The sequence below is a fragment of the Nicotiana tomentosiformis genome, chromosome 8 (genome assembly GCF_000390325.3).
Source record: "Nicotiana tomentosiformis chromosome 8, ASM39032v3, whole genome shotgun sequence".
In the NCBI taxonomy this organism is placed as follows: domain Eukaryota; kingdom Viridiplantae; phylum Streptophyta; class Magnoliopsida; order Solanales; family Solanaceae; genus Nicotiana; species Nicotiana tomentosiformis.
Genome location: NC_090819.1, coordinates 33,586,649 through 33,607,641, shown reverse-complemented (window position 1 = coordinate 33,607,641; position 20,993 = coordinate 33,586,649).

Sequence of the window (20,993 nt, the reverse complement as noted above, 5' to 3'; positions counted from 1 at the left end):
GACGATGGATATCATTAGACATGTTTCTTGAGGGATTAAAGTCAAAAGAAAAAGACAAAAAAAAAATTAGGTACTGTAATAGTTCCCCCTTGGTTTTTCTTTATGCCACGGTTCTTTTCCAAGGGTTTTTGTTTGAACCGGGTGTAGTTAGTTTTTATTTTTGTTAGAAGTAGGAAACCTTGTGCTATGGTTTGAATTCAAGGCAATATCTCTTGACTTTATTATGCCTTGAGAATAGTGAGTGCTTTAGTTGTGACGCTTAGGCTCAGTTTTTGACTCTTGTACAAATACCTTAAATTGTTTGATCTTAACATTGCTTAACCGTTTTGACTAGAGTGTCTTGATAGTCCAATCTTGAGTGAGTTATGTGCCATGTGTGTGAGAGGTTTTGTGTATTTTGTGCATTGTATTTGATGCCTAGAACTTGCCCCGTGTGTTTACAAAGCGAAATGGTTGTTTTGTTCAGTCTTGGAAGTGATTTAGGCATTTCTTTGTTGATCCAGTTATAAGCTTTGGCTCAGCTAATTGTTATGTATCTTAGTTCACACCATTGATCCATTAATCTTGTTTATGTAGCAACCACATTACAAGCCTTTCCCATTTGTTTGAATTGACTATCCATTTGAACCTTGTGCCTCTCGTGAGCACTTGAATTTGTTATGAACTTTGTTAAAGTTGAAATGTGGGGTGGTTGGTTTGGCTTTTTAGTAGAACTAATGAAATAAGGAGAAAAGTGCATTGTTTTGAAAAAGTAAGAGCCACTTGAATTGAAAAAGAAAAAAAAACAATTGTTGTGCAAAATATTCTTTGATAGTGGTGACTCTTGATGTAATTGTGCTTAAAGAAGTAGGGAGTTAATGTATATTGATTGTGAAGGTGGAGTTTTGGTTTGCCATAAGTGTGGGGTTTTGAATTGTTAATGTATATGTATTAAAGTGCTTAGGAAGTTGTAGTCACTCTTATATCCAATTGTATCCTACCCATCCCGCAACCTACATTACAATAAAATAAAGTCATACTTGATCCTTGACTGAATGAGCTCAAATAGTGGAGTAGTACACTACGGGCAAGCCTATGAATGTTGTTACTAAGAGTTAGTGAATTCTTTCTATCTTGAGTTCCTAATTGTTCTTAAATTCTATTGTGTGTGGAACTACTCTCTATTCTTGTGTGAGGGCACTTAATTTACGAAGGAAAGGTACTTCTGTGTTAGAGTAATTGAGCGGGTTATAAATAATGTCTGGTGCTTGTGAGTCAAATCTTGAGGCGAGGATCTTACGGTATTGTGCTTAATCTGTTTTAAATATTTTTGGGATAATGAGATAAGAAAGTTCTTTAAAAATGTCGTGCCTATATGAAGTGTAGTCTGATTGCTCGAGGACGAGCAATGGTTTAAGTGGGGGGTGTTGATGGTAATTTATAATCTCGTGTTTTAGTCGCTTATTGCAATCTAATTTACCGCACTTTATTTGTTTTGAGCTTTAATTGCTAGTGTTTTGCACTTATTGTGTGTTTTATGCCTTGTAGGAGTGATTCTGAGTTATGTAGATGTTGTGGAACTAATTCGAGCTCTTTGGAGCTTTGAAGTCTGAGTAAAATCCCGAGGGATTAAGCCGGGATCGTGTTCGGGGGTCGAGTATCACTTCTGGACGTCAAAAATTAAGGAAGAAACAACAACTGGAAATACATTAGTACAACGCATTAGGCGACGCAATAGTGTAATTTTGTGTTAGGAATTGACAAAGTTCAGAGGTTGGGTTTCTGTGGTCTGACAAGAAAAAGCACTAATGCGACGCATCCTGCTACGCATAGTGCGACGCATGAAAAGCATTAAGTTTGCAAGTTTTCCTATTTCGGCTAGGAAAGGGTGATTTCATTTTGGCCCAACCCTACTTGGTATAAATACATAGAAAAACGTTATTTTCTATATTTTGGACATACTTTAGACCTAAGGAAGCTAAGGAGGAGTTGGAAGAACACGAGCACAAGGATTTTATCATTCCTCCCTCACTCAAGACCCGAGTTTGGATTGAATTTACATTTTCCTAGGGTTTGATGGATTTGGAATATTGATGATTGTTTGTAGATTATAACTCTAGTTTTATGTATTAAAGCGTTTTTGGATGATTTAACTGTTGCATCTATATTCACTTGTTCATGTAATCGAGAGAGGCATAACCTGTGATATCTTTGCATTATATTATTGGTTGAGCTCATTGATTCTTCTTAGTATTCGAAAGAGGTGAGTTGAATTACTGATTAAACCTAGTTAGGAGAATAATCGAAAGAGTTTTTCCTAAAGACCAATCCACTACGCATTCTTGCATATCTTCGCGTGCTTAAAATTGGTCCATCTCGTGAGGTTAAGATTTAATAGAGAGAGGAGTTTTTACTAAACATTTGAACTAATAATTGAGTGAATTCGAGAGACTCACTTCAACATTAGAAGTGAATTATCTAGATTTAGATCCCAAATAATTATCTTGTACCTATCATATCAACCCCTAGTTTCTCCCATTGATAACTTATTTCCTTGTTCCATGTTGTGATTGTCATTAGTCAATAGCTTTAGATTCCAAGTTAATTTTAGTTAAACATCTTATAAATCTCAATTGTTGATTTTCCTGAATAGCAATCAAGCTAGAAACTACGAAATCACTGTTTAACTCCAATCCCTGTGGATACGATATTATATTATATTATACTATCTTTGACCAGCGAGCATAATTAAGTGTATGTTTTGAGCTTGTCAATTGGCTGTCACCTTATCACGCTACTTTGGATAGTCACGCCAAGATGGTGACCTTAGCCATGCCGGGGTTGCCTCAATTAGAGTGGAGAGGAAATCTTGGCCATTCTACTAGCAGTTATTTCTTATGTGAAGGCTCGGCATGTGGTCAAGAAGGGATGTCTATCATATTTGGCTGTCACGACCTAAACAGAAGGGACGCAACGGGCTCCTGGTACGTAACTCAACCGAGTACCAACGTAACATATCCTTCTTATCATACTATTATGGGTAAATTAGCCTGAAAGGATGTCATGAGATAACCAAAATAAAACATAAGAGAATACTCGATATAGGATGACATAACACGATATACAAACTTATACATGTGACATACGGGCCTATAGAATCGAAACGATCATTTGTACACTTAAAACATAGGCTGACAAGGCCATAAAATCATCCATAAATATGACATCTATCTACAAGCCTCTAAGAGTACATAAATGTCATAAAGGTCGGGACAGAGCCCCGCCATACCAATCAATACATGTCCAAAGCATACTGACCAAATAGGCAACTCCGGAGCAAGTGGAGTGCACCAACACCTTTGCTAAGCTGATAGCCTACTAGGAGGACTGTCCATCTGTCTAGCGGGACCTGCGGGCATGAAATGCATCATCCCCATGCAAAAGGGACGTTAGTACAAATAATGAACCGAGTATGTAAAGCATGAAAATCATTATATAAAAGACATAAAAGAAATATGGAGTAAAGAACTCAACCTGTAAGTCTGAATAGCTCTATGGATCATGAAACATTTATAATGTCCTGCATATGTGTATAAATGTCATATTATGCATAGGTATATGCGTACATAACATTATCAAGGCTTTGAGGGCATCCTATCATATCATCTCGGCCTCTGTGGGCGAAATCATCAACGTATACCAGTTGATCAGGTGGTGGTGCATATATAATGCCATAACCTTTCCCCATACATCATATACATATAATATACGCGTATATAACGCCATCTAGTCATGGGTTAATGTACATATTTAAATGAATGCAATGCATAAGAAGTAACTCAATAAGATCTCTCGGGATGTCATAAGATCAATATGCCTTTGGTTAATATCATGAAATAGAATTTATCAACTTACGTATTTTCTGAGACCCATGAACAGACGATATAATAATAGGACATATGGGTAATCAAGAAAAAAGGCAACCCTAGTACTTCTATGAATAGAGTCATTTGTGAAAGTTGCGTGTTTGTACATTTCCTTTGTATCATATGGATTACGCCAAAAGGAAAGAAGGGATAGATTTAAAATACCTTTGAAATCTTATATCCAATCATCAAGCAAGCTCAATATGATCTTCTTACGTCTACAATGAGTAAACCGACTTCATCATCATCATATAAGCGTTGTAACTCTCATATTTAGAAATAAATATTCTACATGAAAACTTACATCACCGCCCATGTTTGTACTACATCCCATATGTTACCAAAAGTCACCAAACCGCCCAGACAACAACAATATAATTCACAAAGGTTCTCCGACTACTTCAACAACCATTTTGAGCGGCAAACTCTATTTACGAATAACAAAATATGGTTTGAATTCAATTCCTTTTCCATGAATCTTTCTACAACATCTATAGCATCATACTTATTCTTACCATGTCATTTTCAGCCAAAAACATCATACGAATAATCGTTAAATATAGTCCACACGCCTAACACCTTAACCTTTATCGTCAACCTCTTATTACTCATGTTATCTTCTTCAATCAGCTTAATTAGCACATAGATAATCTTAACAACAACATCCATAACATAATCGAACTATTTATAACAGTTTCCATCCATAACAGTATATATATATATATATATATATATATATATATATATATACACACACATACTATCTTGTAGATAATGATTCCTTATGCCATGTCAATTACTGTCTTGTAGATTTCCTCTCCAACAACTTAACCAACACATGATTAACCTTAAGAAAAACCAAGAACATGATTTACTTACCTTAGGCAGTAGATACAACTTGACATCCCTAGCTGGTGTAGCTCACAACAACCCTCAATCACACCACAACACTATAGGAGTTGTACTCTCTTCTTGAATTAACTTTTGTGTTCAAGTTGACATGTAAATACTTGTATTTCGCCTTGAAACTCTAATATATATGAAGGAGGGACTGCTTGTTAGCTTAATCAACAATAAAAATATGAAATATGAGGTTAATTACCTTTGAAGAACCCTCCAAAACCGCCACAAGATGAAGAACTACGATCTAGCAAGCACCACGTAATTTCTAGCGTTGGATTCATTTTTTTATATTAGGTTTTCACGCTATAATCACGGAGGAAACCTTGGAGAGCATTTAGGAGGTTTTAGGGGCTAGTTTTGACGTGAAAAATGAGTTAAAACAACGTAGAATTGATTTAAGTAATGTCACGACCCAAACTGATGGGCCATGACGAGTGCCCGAGTCCTACCTGTCGAATACCCCTAAGCATACGTCTAAGATATAAACATGAATTAAGGGTAGGTAATGAATAACATCTACCATTAAACTTCTGAAGCACGTGAATAACATACGCGAGAAAAACATGTCCAAAAGACATATATACATATACGTGCGGAATACGGTAGGGCAAGCCGACAAGGCTGCTATAGACAACTATATATCAAAAACTGGAAGCTGACAAGGCCACATACTATCCAACTATACATGACTGTCTACAGACCTCTAATAGAGTGTACAACTATATAAAGGATGGGACTGGGCCCCGTTGTACCCATATCTAGATACAAAAGTAGCGTACCAAAACTAATAACAGCTCTGAATCAAGTGGAGCACACCAACTCTCGCTGATCAAGGATCCTAAAAAGGGAAACCATCAACTTGTCTACCTGCACCCGCGGGCATGAAACACAGCGTCCCCAGGAAAAAGGGACGTTAGTACGAATAATGTACCGAGTATGTAAGGCATGAAAATCAGTCCATAAAAGACATAAATGAAACATGGAGTAAAGGAATCCACCTGTAAATCTAAATAATTTTGTGAATCCTGAAATATTTATAAAGCTATGCATGTGCGTATAAATTTTCGTATCATGCATAGGTATATGTGTTCATAACATCATCCAGCCTCTGAGGGAATCCCATCATATCATCTCGGCCTCTATGGATGAAATCATTACGTATACCAGCTAATCAGGTGGTGGTGCATATATAACGCCGTAACCTTTTCCCATATCCCATATATATATAATATACGCATATATAACGCCATCTGGTCATGGGTCAATGTACATGTATAAATAAATGAAATGCATAAGAAGTAAGTTTATAAGACTTCTCAGCATGTCATGAGATCAATATGCCTTCAAATAAATTTTATCAACTACGTATTTTTCAGAGACCCATGAACAGAAGATATAATAATAAGACACATAGGAAATCAAGAACATAGGCATCACTAGTACTTCTAAGAATAGAGTCATTTGTGAAAGTTGTGCGTTTGCTCATTTTGTTGTATCATATGGATCATGCCGAAATGAAAGGAGGGATAGCCTTAACATACCTGAACCGATTCTCTTGACAATTCCTCTAAAACACGCCAATCGTGATGAAACACGTAACGGCGGATCGGAGTAGGAAAAAATCTATATGATATTCTTGAGAAATATTTACCGTGTTCTCTTAGAATCGCAATTCTCATGTTGCTAAGTAGTCTTGTATGAATTTTGTAGCAAATTGCGTTGCTATCATTTTTTATGAGTTTGCTGAAGCAATTTACATTGCTATGAAGATTAAATATATCTCTCTTTGTGAATTTTGAGATATCTTTTACCTTAGTGGGTGTGGGCCCCACTTAGGTGATGACTTAGCCAAAAGTCCCTCTAAATGTGCCACCTTGTAATGTAAGTAAAGAGTCACAAATGGGGCATAACTTCCTGCAACGTTGGGGGAAGGGGGTTAAGCTTATCCAAATATGTTAATTACTTAGTTAATCTCCCACTAAAGTCACTAATTACCCACATAATTAAGAATTATCTCAAATTACTTAAAATACTACACAGGTTTAACATACCTTATACACCTTACTATCATGGTCATGTGGTACCTTGTATGGCACTATTCCATAAATACAGGGTATTATAGTTCGAACCGTATTTTATCCCAAATTGACAACCTTCAACGAAACTCATTTTCTTTGATTCGTTTACCCTTTAACCTTCACGGCACTTACTTATCGCATGTTATAAATAGTATAAATGCTTATGACCTCAAAAATAATCTCATTCCCGAGCTTACTTCGATTAACTTACGGCGAAAATTTAACGTACGAAATGCGGAATGTAACATACTTCCCCCCTTAGAAACATTCGTCCTCGAATGTTTAACTCTTCGGGATGTATATAAAATTTTGCAGAGTCACCTTTGCAAAAGTACTACTATCAACCCTTTTCGTAGAAAACTCAATAATGCAATGCCACATATTGCCACAATCATCAATCACGACAATGGCCTCACACGACCAATGAAAATAATTAACACAAGAATCCACACCCGTACCTTAAGGCTGTGTTGTCTCAGTCGGATCCTCCTTTGAAAGAGGAAGCAAATGAGAATACCTAGACTTCATTTCCTCTTCATCTTTCCAAGTCATTTCTTCCACATTTTTATTTCTCCAAAGTACTTTCACCGAAGCTACGTCTTTAGTCCTCAATCTCCGAACCTCTCTAACTAGTATAGCAATGGGAGTTTCCTCATATGATAGCTACACTGTGACCTGAACATTCTCAACTGATACGACTCTGGAAGGATCTCCGATACATTTATGAAGCATAGACACATGAAAGACTGGATGTACAGACTCCAAGTCAGAAGGCAAGTCTAACTCATATGCTACCTGGCCTACCTTGCGTATGATCTTATATGGTCCAATGTACCCAGGGCTAAGTTTTCTTTTCTTACCAAACCTCATAATGCCTTTCATCGGTGATACCTTTAGGAATACCCAATCGTCAACCTGAAACTCCAAGTATCATCGTCGATTATCCGCATAAGACTTGTGACGGCTTTGGGTTGCTAGTAGCCTTTCTTGTATAAGATTACTATTTTTGATTGCCTGTTACACCAACTCTGGTCCTATAAACTTAGTTTCCCAAACATCGAACCATCCTATAGGCAACCTACACTTTCGTCTATAAAGAGCTTCGTATGGATCCATATGAATACTGGAATGATAGCTATTATTATAGGCGAACTCAATAAGTGGTAGATGATCATCCCAGCTACCCTTGAAGTCTATCACACAAGCCCGTAACATATCCTAAAGTGTCTGAATAGTATGCTCAGCTTGTCCGTCTGTTTGGGGATGAAATGTTGTACTAAGACTTACCCGAGTTCCCAATCCTTTTTGGAAGGACCTCCAGAAATTAGCTATAAACTGAGCTCCTCTATGCGACATAATAGATATAGGGACACCATGAAGTCGTACTATCTCCTTAATGTAAAGCCTTGCATAATCCTCTGCGGAATACGTAGTCTTAACAAGCTGAAAATGGGCTGATTTTGTAAGTCTATCAAGAACCACCCATATAGAATCTAACTTACGCTAGGTACGAAGTAAGCTTATGATGAAATCCATATTAATTACTTCCCACTTCCAAGTCAGAATCTCTATAGCCTGCAATAATCCACCGGGTTTTTGATGCTCAATCTTAACCTGCTGGCAGTTAGGGCACTGAGCAACAAATTTCGCTATATCCTTTTTTATTCTGTCCCACCAATATATTTCCTTGTTATCCTGATACATCTTTGTTGCTCCTAGATGGACAGAATAACGATAATAGTGAGTCTCTCCCATAACCTGTCGGCGCAACCCTGCAACATTAGGGACACATAATCGCCCTCGATATCTAAGGACCCTATCTCCTGTAATCTCAAATGGTGTCTTCTCCTTCTGAGGAGTTGTATCCCTATAATGATCAATCTTCATATTGGCATTCCTTCACTTCAGTTACTAAAGAGGATGTTGTCGTGTCCTGAATAGTAACTCTGGTATCACCTGAGTCCAATAATCGAACTTTAAAACTAGCTAGCTGATACAAATCATGGGCTATCCCCCTCTTCTCTTGTTGTAAATATGACATGCTACCTAGAGACCTACGACTAAGGGCATCAGCTACTACATTCGCCTTCCCCGGATGGTATAAAATTTCAATGTCATAGTCTTTTAGTAGCTCCAACCATCTCATTTGATGTAAATTCAATTCCCTTTGCTTGAAGATATACTGAACGCTTTTATGATCCATATAGATATCAACATGAATTCCATACAAATAGAGCCTCCGCATCTTTAGTGCATGAATCATCGTGGCTAACTATAAATCGTGGGTCGGGTAATTCTTCTCGTGCTTTCTTAGTTGTCTAGAAGCATAAGCTACAACCTTACCATGTTGCATCAGTACACAACCCAATCCAACGCCCGAAGCGTCACAATAGATAGTATAACCATCGGTTCACTCTGGGAGTATTAGAACCGGTGTTGAAGTTAATCTGTCCTTCAATGCTTGAAAACTACGCTCGCAAGCATCAGTCCATTGGAACTTAGCTCCCTTCTGAGTCAGCATTGTCAATGGTGCTGAAAGAGAAGAAAATCCCTCTACAAATCTCCTGTAATAACCAGCCAAACCGAGGAAGCTACAAACCTCCGTCGGTGTCGTGGGTCTAGGCCAAGTCTTCACTGCCTCAAAATTTTGGGTATCAACCCGGATACCCTCACCCGAAATAATATGCCCAAGGAAAGCTACAGAATTCAACCAGAATTCACATTTAGAGAATTTTGCATACAACTTCCCTTTTTGTAGAACTTTGAGCACAATACGCAAATGATCTGCATGCTCAGTTTCTGAACGAGAATACACCAATATATCATCAATAAATACAATCACGAATAGATCTAGAAAGGGTCTGAACACTCGGTTCATCAAGTCCATGAATACTGCTGGGACATTAGTCAAACCGAATGACATAACACGAAACTCAAAGTGCCCGTATCCAGTCTTGAATGATGTCTTCGGAATATCTTTCTCCTTAACCCTTACCTGATGGTACCCTGACCTCAGGTCTATCTTCGAGTAACACTTGGCACCTTGCAAGTGATCAAATAAATCATCAAACCTCGGGAGTGGGTACTTATTCTTGATCGTCACCTTATTCAACTATCTATAATCAATACACATCCGCAAAGAACCATCTTTCTTCCTCGCAAATAACACAAGTGCTCCCCACGGTGATGTACTAGGTCTGATAAAGACTTTTTCAAGCAAGTCCCTTAGTTGTTCCTTCAACTCTCTCAGCTCTGCAGGTGCCATTCTATAGGGATGAATAGATATTGGTTGAGTATCTGGTAATAGGTCAATAGCAAACTCAATTTCTCGCTTTGGCAAAAGATCCGGAAGTTCATCGGGAAAACATCGGGAAACGCGTTAACTACAGGGATAGATTGAATGGTTAGTTACTCTCTTTTCACATCCTGAACCCAAACTAAGTGATAAATATAGCCCTTTTCTAATCATCTTCCCTGCATTGAGATAGGAAATAAACCTACCTCTCGGCGATCTCGTATTACCTTTCCACTCCAAAATAGGCTCCCCTGGAAACTGGAATCGAACCATCTTTGATCTACAATCTACGTTGGCATAACAAGAAGCCAACCAATCCATACCCAGTATAACATCAAATTCTACCATATCTAATTCAATTAGGTTTGTTACTGTATATTGACTCTGAACTATTACTGTACAATCTCTATATACCCGCCTAGCTATTATTAGATCCCCAACAGGTGTGGACACCTCAAAAGGTTTAACTAACTCAGGTTCTATTCCAAACTCACTAGCAACCGACGGAGTAATATATGATAAGGTGGAACCTGGGTCAATAAATGTATATACATCATATGAGGAGACTGATAATATACCTGTAACAACATCAGGTGATGACTCCTGATCTTGTCGACCTGCTAATGCATAAATGCAGTTCTGAGGACCGCTCGAGCTAGATGCTCCACTTTGCCTCTACCACGATCGATTGGTGCTGTTAAACCTTGCCTAGTGGGGCTTATTGATGATGACGAACCAACTACAGCTCCCGCTGGCTGAACTATGCTTGTACCAACTCTCATCGGACAAAATCTCATAACGTTGCCTGGATAACCACGAGTATAACAAACACCCACCCCATACGGCACTACCTGACATGCTGCTTACCACACTTAGCACATCACAAAGGGAAATATAAAAGTCGAAGAGTCTTATCATAACATATAAGAATTAGTACAAATCCTTGATGATTACAAAGATATAACTACATTGGTTTATGTTAAATGACTAAGCGTAACTAACAAGTATATAACGGAAAATTGGGGGGATCCTATATTTTTTAACCTAAAGGATCACCCCGTGCAACATAAATAATATTTCACAACTCTCGTAAGGTTGGAATTGCTCATATTATTCAGCGGGCACATACTATCATCTCCTGCTACCCAATTACTATGTCGAAGTTGTTACTTAAAGGCGTTCTAATTCAATTCTAAATTGTATCTTGTGCGTGCACTAACCCTCCCATACCGATGGTCCAGGAGGCTTTGGACCTACTACTTTAGTAGTTCTAAACTATACCTAGGCTGCTAAAAAAATGAGAAAACTAGGTATGCATTCAAAACAAATAAGACTACACATAATCAATACCAAAGGCTCAAATTTAACTCCTCATATAGATACGAATGCACGCTGTCAATTAGGCAAACAATTATATTTATACTAGCGATGTTCAGGTTATTTAAACGGACAACCATAGATAGGCAAGATTGGTATGTTAAATTGTTCCAGATATATAGGCATGGTTCCAGATATATAGGCATTTCTAGATGATTGATTTGAGGTGTCGCACAGGCAGTGCCACTGTTCCAAGTTAACTAGTTTGCAGGTTACATGTATTACAAACCTATAGATATGATTTCTAAGTTGTTTACACAATGTGCAATGAAGGCTATTAGACACTGTGAATTACCACTGTTTGATTCTATGGATGTGCCTTCTAGGCGAATAACAGTAGGCGAGATTTCTAATAGTTGGTATTTGAGCTCACTTTTATTATACTTATTACTATAGGCATGCTATCAAGGTAGAAGTGTAATAAAATGGCGGAAGCAGTTGATTTAGAGATTAGTATCCTATAGTCACGATATCTAGATGGACAGTACTCCAAAATAAAAAGCACTTTGATCAAATAATTATCTGAAGTCCTATAGGCATGATAGCTAGGTTAGCAAAAACATATACATCCTATAGGCATGATGTCTAAACACACAGTAATAACAAGTATGGCTATTAATAGCATATTTAAGATACTGTACAAGTATTAGATAAATTAGGTTAGGTGTGTGAAATTCCTAGAGATATGATTTCTATTGGCGTGCAGAAGTAGAGAAAATTAAACAATGAAGCATGTCAACCCTATATGCATGCTCTCTAACCTTTATGCAAGAACAAAGCACACACATTCCCCAATTTCACTATACCCCCCAATTATTCGTTATTACAAGTTACAAGACCAGAATAGAATAACACAAACTCAAAGATGACAGAAATAAAGACCAAAACAAGTACGGGCCTCCATCAAACAATACATGCCTACTATAAAATAACCCAGTGCATTTCTTGGCCTTCAGTAGCCCCACTAACCAATAGACCCAAATCTCAGGCTCATAAGGACAGTAGAATCTTCCTGAATCCAGTGCCCAGGTCCAACAATACATATGGCCCAACATCAGGCCCAACGAACAACTTAATTAGCCAAATGGATGCCAAACTTAACCATGTAGATGACATACCACTCGCGGGGTTAATTTAAACAAATTTTCACACTTAAATCCTAAAGTTGTAACTAACAACAGTTCTAGCCAAAGCACATAGACAAGATCACATGAAATATTGACAAGTTTACAAGGCAAGTTCATACTTGTATTCTCAGAAACAACGCTAAAGGGTCATAGGATAGTGAACTATTCCAAAGAGTTTCAAAAGTAAAATGATTCAGAATAAGCCTAAAGGACTTTAGACAAATGAAAATCTAATAGAGTTAAATAGAGCATAACCTTCACACGAAATTGTTAACATGATGGTCTAGTGAAAATAACATAACAAAACAGGTTCATGATCGAGCAATTACTTAGTTGAAGATGAGAAAACTTGAACATGTTGAGTATCGGCAAAACATATAGTGAACAGAAGACATGCCAATTTTCAAATCAATAGGACAAACAAGCCTTGTACTAGTTGGCTAGATATAGGTGAAATTTCTAGTTATGAGATTTACTCTAAAGGTATTAACTAATACTGGAGAACACAGGGCTGAGCTAGTCAAGAAAAATCACACAATAGAGTTACAAATAGCATGTGAACAAGTCATAACTAATAGTAGAACTTTCAGAACGATAAAGAGTTAGGCATGAATATCTGAACAGGAATTAGAACACATTCTGAGAATGAGTTGGTTATCTAAATAGTACAGAACAAGGCAAGAAACCAAACTCAGAATAAGCATCAGGTATAAGTAATCAACTATTCATAAACATAATGCTTAGAAATCATTCAGGCTGGACACACATAATGAGAATGCATTAAAGCTAGCATATCAGGCCAAGAATTTAGATAGGCTTGCAGAGAAATAGAAAATTATGAATAAAGGATTCAACATGAAGAAAGCAATTCTAAGCAAGAACATAGTTTCATAAGGGGTTTTAGTACAGGAAATCTAAACAAGGTTCAACAACCATCAATTAGGTTTCAGTTACGAATCAGGAAGGCATCAGGAATTAACTTAGCTATCCACATATGAGTTAAAATCAGGACTTGCATAGAATTGAGGCTAGTGGAACTACAACGTAGTATTAAAATAGGCATAATTGCATACGAAGTGGCATAATGCTGAAATTAACTCGGGGAAATCCAAGTTGCACTAATGCACATAACACAAACATAAAGAAGTAGAATTGCGAGAGTATATGGCACTAACCAATTGCAAACTAAGCGAATAAAGAATGAGAAACTCAGAATCTCAAGAATAGCGACAATTGCAAGAGAGTAATGAAAATCCCAAAATTCCCAGTGCTTCAGAGTTCACAAGAGTCTTGAAGTGGGCTCCGAGCAGTGCTTGCACTTGGGAGGCTAATGAACGAATTCTGGTGGCCTTGGCTTTTAGCTGGCCAAAATCAAAGTCTTAGAATAGTATAGAATGAGTGAAAGTGAGAGAATAGTAGTGGTAATAATAGTTAAGTAGTAATCTTTATTTTTCGAAGGGGAACGGAGAAGGGGATTTATATTGTTGTATAAATCAAACAAGCAAGCATGAAAAATAATTAATCAATCACAAATAAGAAAAGAATATCACATGCAATCAGTAATAGAACTAGTAAAGAAGAAAAATTAAAATTTCAAACCTTAGTTCGACGGAAATCAAAGATTAGCCGAAGATCTTGGAAAATCGGATCCTCATAGCCTTTCTATGAACGAACATAGATGAAATATCGTCCAAATCTTGGAGAGTGAAGCTGATTTCCTTTGATTCAAAGACTAGTACTTGCCAAAAATGGGCAAGTACTAAGTAACACCATATGTACCCAGGTAATAGCGGTATAATCTGGGAAAGGTAAGTTAATCATTGTAAGAATCCATGGGTGAGTTGGATTCGGAGAAGGATTGGGGTGGCGGCTAGGATTTTTGAGATAAGGGGATGGTTTGTGGTGAGGTTAATTAGAAGAGGGGAGATGGAATGTGGGTCGTTGATCTCCCAAGATCAACGACCAAGATTTTAGTGAGAGGCGGATCGGGTTAGTGGACTGGTATGGGGTAGTGGATCGCTGGTATTGGGCTAGGGGTTATTGGGCTGGAGTTTAGGGTGTGGGCTGATGAATTAGGTCCGAAATTTGGACTGTTTTGGGCCAGATTTTAAATACAAGAAATTAAAGGGAAAATAATTTAATAAAATAGCTAAATAATATATATAAAAAATAGTAATTATGCAACTTAATATTTAAAATAATAGCTGAAAATTATAACAATATAAAAATTATTTTGAACCTCAATAAAATGACAAATGCAATTGATTGTAAAATATAGGTTATTATTACAAATATGTGTAAATAGTTCAAAAAATGCAAATGTGATTATGGAATGAAGTAAAATGTTATAAAACATATGTGTGGGTATAATAATAAATTTGAATGATTAATGCATCCAAAAACAATAATTTCAAAGGATAATTAATAAATATTTAAGCAATTTAAATGCAAAAAAATTAATTTTTAAATTCTTAAAAATTGTGAAATCATGAGGGCAAAATTAGATATCAACAGCTGCCCTCTTTAGGAGTGAGTGAGGAATGATGTGTTTTTTTGAAAAACATGGTAGCCGAACACTGGTTATTGAGTTTCCTACATATCCATGGTGTTACGATAATCAGGCCCTATGTAGTTCTGGATCCAACGACGAGCAAAACCGATGGAGTTGTTGTACGAGTAATCACATGTTCCAAAAATGATCTTTTGGATGTGAATGTATCGTGAGTAACAAATGATTTCATATGGGGTTATAAATACAAATTGAACGTTATGGATGTACAAGTCGGATATTTGGATGGTGATAAATGAAAGGTAATCAATTACTGAGCATCGTTTATGTTTGGGGTAATCAAAGGTTGTGAATGTTGTGAACGGAAACCAGAGTGAGAATTGCTCCTGTTTTTATAACGGTTACCTCTTGAGTTACCTGAAAAACATAAAACATGATGCTTGTGAATATATATGGGTTATTTCGAGAATTTAAACTTGATGCAAATTCCCTTCGGACTATGAGAGTTATCTTTGGAAAATGAGGATGATGTCCTTAGACTATGACGTCCTGGGCCATGAATTATTTTATAACGGATTCGCAGGCCATGAAATGATGTCCTCGGGCCATGAGGATGGTGCCTCTGGACTATGACGCCTTTGAATAATGACGTGCAAATTTCGAGAGATCCTCAAGCCATGGCATGGTGTCTTCAGGCTATGAAGATAGTGCCTTTGTAATATGACTCCTTCGGAAAATATGGCGGTGTTTCAACCCATGAAATGCAAGTATGTGGTGATATCGATCATTTGATAGAGGAAATAGGTAATGCTTAGTCATATAAGAGAACAAGACGAGACAAGGATTAGTCTTGTATGAAATGAGAGCAATGCTCAGCCCGATGCCAAGAGTGGAGACAATGCTTAGTCTCATGAAAAGAATGGTAGTTCTTAGCTTTATGCAATATAGAGGCAGCGCTTAGCCTCATGCAAGGAATGGAGACAGTACTTAGTCTCATGCAAGGAAAGTCAATGTTTAGCACTATGCAGTATGGAGGCAGTGCTCATCCTCATGCAAAGGATGGAGACAATGCTTAGTCTCATGCAAGATGAGGGTAGTGTTTAGCCGTATGCAATGAGTAGAGACAATGCTTAGTCTCATGCAAGGAATGGAGACATAGATTAGTCTCATGCAAGGAGTGGAGATAGTGTTTAGTTTTGTGCAAGAAAAGGCAAAGCTTAGCCTTATGCAATAATCGAGACAGTGCTTAGTCTCATACAAGGAATGGAGATAGTGCTTAGTCTCATGAAAGAAAGGAAGTGTTTAGCCTTATGGAATATGGGAAGTCATTGTTTAGCCCTATGTATTAATCGAGACAGAACTTAGTCTCATGCAAAGAAAGGCAGTGCTTAGCCTTATGCAATAATGGAGACAGTGCTTAGCCTTATGCAATAATGGAGACAATGCTTAGTCTCATGCAAGAAAGGCAGTGTTTAGCCTTATGCAGTGATGAGGGCAGTGCTTAGCCCTATGACAAAAAAAAGAAGTGATTGAATGCGAGAGGGCAAAGTATTTCTTAGCTTGATGCATTTGCATTTGGTGACTTTTGTCGGTGTGAAGATAGTGATCTTGTTGTATGTATATATTTTCATATGTTCTTGTTACGTCCATCGTGCCTGCATCCAAAGAAAAATTTTGAGTTTGGAGGGAGAATGTTGGTTCGTGCTCTCGATTCCTTTCTTTGCCTTTTCTCTTGTCTTGAGGTCATGTTTGAGTCACCCCAGGTAGCGTCTGGCTACTATAGAAAAAATAAAAAAAAATTGAAAAAAGGCATTTGTGATAAATCATTTGTAGTTGTTTGAAATATGTGATAATGCTTGAGTGTAAACGATTTTGACGAATTGGCAACTATGACCCGCTTTTAAGACATTGCAACCTCCTGTGTAGATACATACTTCTGGCGATACATTCTTTGGTGATTCTAAACTTGATGAGATCAGACGAGCTCGAGATCTTGCCCCAGTTTCTGGCCATAGGGGGAATGAAGATATTATTAGGATGTGACCGAACCCACAGGGCTGCCTACATATCCCCTCCTAAATGGGAATCAGGTCAAGCATAGTTCAGGTTACATCAAATAGAAAGTGCAAACATAATCTTAAACATAATATCTCTTGACTGCATCTGAATTGATAGGTTTTGGCCATATCTCTCCATCCATCTCTGCAAGTATAAGTGCTCCTCCTATCAGTACTTAGTGTACCATGTATGGGCATTGCCAGTTGGGTGAGAATTTCCCCTTTGCTTCATCCTGATATGGGAAGGTCCGTTTCAGTACCAATTGCCCCAGTGTGAATTGCCTTGACCTAACCTTTTTGTTGAAATCTCTTGCCATTATGTTCTGGTAGAGTTGACCGTGACACACTGCGTTCATTCTTTTACCATCAATTAGAGCTAGTTATTCATACTGGTTCCATACCCATTATGTGTCGCTGAGCTCGGCTTCCTGTATGATTCTTAAGGAAGGGATCTCCACTTCGGCGGGAATAACGACTTCAATACCGTAAACCAATAGATAGGGAGTTGCCCCAGTTGATGTACGAACTATGGTTTGATATCCGAGTAAAGCATATTATATCTTTTCGTGCCATTGTTGGTAGTTGTCCACCATTTTCTTCAATATCTTCTTGATGTTCTTATTGGCGGCTTCTACGGATCCATTCATTTGCATCCGGTATGTCGTGGAATTTCGATGCTTGATCTTAAATGTTTCACACATGGATTTCATTAGATCACTGTTGGGATTGGAGGCATTGTCACTGATGATTGACTCTGGTACTTCAAATCGACAGACAATGCGATCCCAGACGAAATCCTCTACGACCTTCTTAGTCACAGCCTTATAGGACGCGGCTTCAACCCATTTTGTAAAGTAGTCTATAGCCATCAAAATGAACCTATGTCCTTTTGAAGCAGTAGGTTCGATTGGTCCGATGACATCCATTCCCCAAGCAGAGAAAAGCCAGGGTAAACTCATTGCATTGAGTTCGTTGGGTGGTACTCGTATCATATCAGCATGTATCTGGCATTAGTGACACTTCTGAACATATTTGATGCAGTCTGTTTCCATAGTCATCCAAAAATACACTACTCTTAATATCTTCTTGGCCAAAACGAAGTCGTTCATGTGGGGTTCGTAGGTTCCAGCATGTATTTCTTCAGGCAATCTAGATGCCTCCTTGGCATCGACACATCGCAATAATCCCAAGTCAGAAGTTCTTCTATATAGAATCCAATCCCTCCGCTTTGAAAGAAATGATTGGCCAATCTTCGGAGCGTGCGCTTCTGGGTGTATGTAGAATTCTATGGATATTCCCCCTTTTCCAAGTATTCCTTGATGTAATGGAACCACGAATTTCTGTCAAACTGTTCTTAAACATGAGCAGATTCCTATTGAGATAGGATCGATGAAATTCTTGTTTGAAAGTTGTATCATAGAAGACAAGCTGACTAGTGCATCTACAAATTCATTCTGAATCCTTGGGACATGCTTGAATTCTATCTTCGTGAACCTCTTGATCAGCTCTTGTACACAATGCAAGTATGGCAAATTTTGTTATTCTTAGTAGCACATTCTCCTAGATCCTAGTGTACCAATAGATCTGAATCTCTGATTACCAGTAGCTCCTGAATGTTCATGTCGACGGCTAACCTGAGTCCCAAGATGCAGGCCTCATATTCTGCCATAATGTTGGTGCACAGGAACCTGAGTTTTGCGGATATTGGATAATCTTGACCGGTTTTTGATACTAAGACGGCTCTGATGCCCACTCCCTTGAAGTTTGCTGCTCCGTCGAAGAACATCCTCTAACCGCCATATGCTTCGGCAATATCCTCTCGTACAAATGATACCTCTTCGTTAGGAAAATACGTCTTCAATGGTTCATATTCTCCGTCTATGGGATTTTCGCCCAAATGATCAGCCAGTGCTTGCCCTTTGACTGCCTTCTGAGTTATATAGATGATGCTGAACTCACTCTGCAATATCTTCCACTTTGCTTACTTACCCATAGGCATGGGCTTCTGAAAGATGTATTTTAGCGGATCCATCCTTGATATGAGATATGTAGTGTACACACAGAAATAGTGTCTCAACTTCTGCGCTATGCATGTCAAAGCACAACAGGTGAATTCCATCAAAGAGTACCTAGCTTCGTAAGGCGTGAACTTCTTGCTCAGATAATATATCGCATGCTCCTTCCTCCCAGTTTCATCACATTGTGCTAGAATGCAGAGGTCTTCCTGGTTCTGGTGGGACCAACATGAGTGGTTTAGATAAATACTCCTTGATTTTGTTGAAAGCTTTCTAGAATTCTTCAGTCCAGCTTGTTGCAGCATCTTTCTTCAGCATTTTGAAGATTGGCTCAGATATCACAGTTGATTGTGCTATAAAATGGTTGATATAGTTGAGGCACCCTAGAAAACCCATCGCATCTTTCTTATTCTTTGGCGGTGACAAGTCCTGGATAGATTTGATTTTTGACGGGTCTAGCTCAATACCTCGGTGGCTGACGATGAAACCAAACAATTTTCCAGTAGGGACGCCAAAGGCACATTTTGCGGGGTTTAACTTCAAGTTGTATTTTTGAAGCCGATCGAAAAGTTTCTTCAGGTCTGCTATGTGATCCGAACTCCTTTTAGATTTAATGATAACATCATCTACGTACACCTCTATTTCCTTGTGTATCATGTCATGGAAGATAGTCGTCATGGACCTCATATAGGTGGCCCCAGCGTTCTTCAAACTAAACACCTTCATTTTGTTAGAATATATCCCACATGGTGTGATAAAGGCAGTCTTTTCGGCATCCTCTTCATCCATCCAAATCTAATGGTATCCTGGCGAAGCAATCCGCAAAGGATTGGAGTTCATGATTGGTGTAGTTGTCAATCAGTATATGTATGTTAGGAAGCGGGAAATCATCCTTAGGACTTGCTCTATTCAGATCTCGGTAATCGACACATACATTAACTTTCCCATCTTTATTTGGAACCGGCATAATGTTGGCTAACCAGGTCGGGTATTCGACCACTCGGAGAACCTTGAATTTGATTTGCTTGGTGACTTCTTCTTTTATCTTCAAACTCATATATGTCTTGAACTTTCTGAGCTTCTGCTTTACCGGTGGACAAATGAGATTAGTGGGTAACTTGTGAGCTACTATGGATGTGCTTAAACCAGTCATATCGTCGTAGGACCATGAGAAGATGTCCTCATACTCCTTTAGAAACCTAATATACTCTTCCTTTTCTGTCGGTGATAGATAGATGCTTATGCAAGTTTCCTTGACTATTTCAGAATCCCCTAAATTAACGGCCTCAGTTTCCTCCAAATTAGACTTCGGTTTGTTTTCAAAATTCTTTACTTCTTTGAAAATTTTCTCAGGTATTACATCATCCTCTAGATCATCCAAATCACTGTCCTTATGTTACGTCATCTCATTACATGTCACAGTCATAGGTTCATCAGGATATGTAATAATTATGCTGAAAAGAATGTAGAAAGATAATAAAAATTTTGAAAAGCAATAATGCATTAAGGAAACTTTTAAGTGTCAACAAGTATGACTCGATGGCTTGAGTAATTATTTCAAAACAAAATACTGAAAAATGTCTTAAATTCTTAAAACAATTTGAAAATAACTCATGCTAATTTGCCAGGCTACCTAGGAAATCGGCGAGCCCGGGATGGTGCAGCGGTCCAATTCTTGAGAACATCTCCCTCTTCCATTGTCTGAATTGTAAGGTCTTCCTCCTTAT